At 37.9% G+C, this 2,713-nt stretch overlaps 1 non-coding gene across 1 annotated transcript; it reads right to left on the reverse strand.

Moving 5' to 3' along the window:
- Positions 1-1,167: 1,167 nt before the first annotated feature.
- TRNAK-CUU lies at positions 1,168-1,240 on the reverse strand. The gene has a single exon. It is a non-coding gene; the product is annotated as a tRNA-Lys (tRNA).
- Between the last annotated feature and the right edge of the window lie 1,473 nt (positions 1,241-2,713).

The following is a 2,713-nucleotide window of genomic DNA, read 5'->3' on the forward strand; positions in this document are numbered from 1 at the left end:
GGCTAAATAAATAAAATCAAGTGTGACCTTATCGTAAAGTTATTTACATCATTTATCTTAAAGATGGTCTCCATTGGGAAGAAAAAAAGATTGAATCCATAATATTTTAATCTATTGCTGTTGGTGTGCATAAGTCACACATTTCTTTATCTAGTGTTTGCATATTGATTGTAGCTTGACCTTAACAATTTATCATTTAGTTTTGTACCATCACCCTCCATGATAGATGTTACAGCTGAGGGTCTAGCAGCAATTTCATTATAGACCCCACATTTCAGGGTTTCATAAATAAGCAGTCAAAATCTATTGCAGGCTATGAGATGTTTTAGTTTGCATATCCATATTATCATTTTAGTTCCATATTGTGGCTTCCATCCATCATTTGTAGGATCATTTTTCATTTTCAGAGGCATTTCCTATAGGAATCCATTTTAATGACCATCAAGTGTGGAGGAAACTTACAACAAGAAGGGAAAGATATTAAATCCCATTCCTTTTCACCAATATAAATAAATAAATGAATTAATGAATAATACAAATTCTACTCTGATATAACTAAAGTTTACATGTGCTTATAGAATTAATAAGTATATAAGCTGACTTTCTAAAATAGTCACACTGTAAATGTATGCTTAGTGAATAAATGACAAGTAGATTAAATATCATGGAAGGTATAAATTTTAAGAATATGCCCATGTCCTAAGGGCGCCTGGGTGGCTCAGTGGGTTAAAGCCTCTGCCTTGAGCTCAGGTCATGATCCCAGGGTCCTGGGATCGAGCCCTGCATCGGGCTCTCTGCTCAGCGGGGAGCCTGCTTCCCCCTCTCTCTCCGCCTGTCTCTATGCCTACTTGTGATCTCTGTCTGTCAAATAAATAAATAAAATCTTTAAAAAAAAAAAAGAATATGCCCATGTCCTCAATCAGCTTATCATCTAAGAGTGGAGATAAAGATAGAAAAAATAAATCTGGAATGGGATTTAATACTTTTTCCTTCTCTTTGTATATTAAATGTCAAATGAGTAGTACTGCAAGAGTTTTGAGAAAGAGAATATATTTGTTAGTGCCTATACAAATGTTTAGCTACCCAAATGGTTAGTCCAGAGAGGGGTAGGTTGGTCTCAGGCAATCTTTAAGTGTTTATTTGTATCCTTTGTTTAAATAGTCTCCATGCCCAACATGGGACTTGAACTCATGACCCTGAGATCAAGAGTCACATGCTCTACCAACTGAGCCAGCCAGGTGCCTTGGTCTTAGGCAATCTTTAGTCTTCAGAGAAAGCATGGCCTTGCCTGCATCTTAATTTTGCACTTCTAGCCTCCAGAATTGTGAGACAATACATTTCTGTTGTTGTAAGCCAGCCAGTTGGATAATTTGATAGTAAAACCCTAGATAACTGGTACCATAGGTTTACTTAGTTTTTACAAATATACATTGTTCAGTGGATAAAGAATTTCTTAGAATATATAACTTTTTGGAACTTGTTGAATTATCTGAGGACTGGGACTGGGTTCTGGTTTCAATTAGGCAGATTGTGCTATTAATATTACCAATCATCTCCAATTCCTTCCCACTTAATATAGTTGGTTGCTGGATCATGTGTACTTGGTAAAAAGTGCTGTATGCCTGCACTGGGTCCAGTGTTAGGTAGTGTTGGGGAGGAACGCTTTCCTCTACCCTTTAAGATTCTTCTAGCTAGTCTAAGAATTAATTTGATGTGAGAGATTAAGGGGGGGCAAGTTTAATTATATGTACACGAAGGCCCAATAATAAACTTGAGACCCAAAGAGATGACCAAGGCAGGCAGCTTTTATTCATTTTAGACAAAGAAACATAAATCTGTGAGGAATTGACACAACAGAGAAAACTTCTTTGGAAGCTTCATTTAGTAAGGAATTCTTTTTTTATATTTATTTATTTAATTTTTTAAAAAAGATTTTATTTATTTATTTGACAGAGAGAGATCACAACTAGGCAGAGAGGCAGGCAGAGTGAGAGGGGGGAAGCAGGCTCACTGCCAAGTAGAGAGCCCAATGCAGCGCTCGATCCCAAGACCCTGGGATCATGACCTGAGCCAAAGGCAGAGGCTTTAACCCACTGAGCCACCCAGGCGCCCCTAGTAAGGAATTCTTAATAGAATTTAGGCTGGTGTAGTAAATCAGTAAAAGTAACAAAGGTTGGTTTACACAGCCTCCTTGGCCCTGAATTCCCTATCTCTAGTAATAAGGATGTCTCTTTACCTCCTGGTACAGGGAAGTTACTTTTCACATGGGAGATTTATTTTCCAATTTCAGTGGGACAAAAGAGTGTCCTTTTTGCACCAGCTGTTTCTTAAGTAACTTTAATTCAAAATAATCAATATGCTATTGTGACATATTCTGGGGTAGCCTGCCCTAGGACCCCACAGTAGAACAGGGGACAGCTATGATGTCATAAAAAACCCCCACTATATTCTGAGTCAGAGACTGAACATGCTGCCTGTTAAAAATGTGAACTCAGGTATGTCATGTGTTATTTTGGCCTTGTTCTCATCATTTGTAAAGCAAGAGTAATTAAAAAAAAATTTTTATTAACATATAATGTATTATTAGCCCCAGGGGTACAGGTCTGAATCGCCAGGTTTATACACTTCATAGTACGTACATTCCCCAATGTCCATAACCCCATCACCCTCTTCCTAACCCCCTCCCCCCGGCAACCCTCAGTTTGTTTTGTGA

This window comes from Lontra canadensis, unplaced genomic scaffold (assembly GCF_010015895.1).
Source record: "Lontra canadensis isolate GAN:19392208 unplaced genomic scaffold, GSC_riverotter_1.0 scaffold157, whole genome shotgun sequence".
NCBI classification, from domain to species: Eukaryota; Metazoa; Chordata; class Mammalia; order Carnivora; family Mustelidae; genus Lontra; species Lontra canadensis.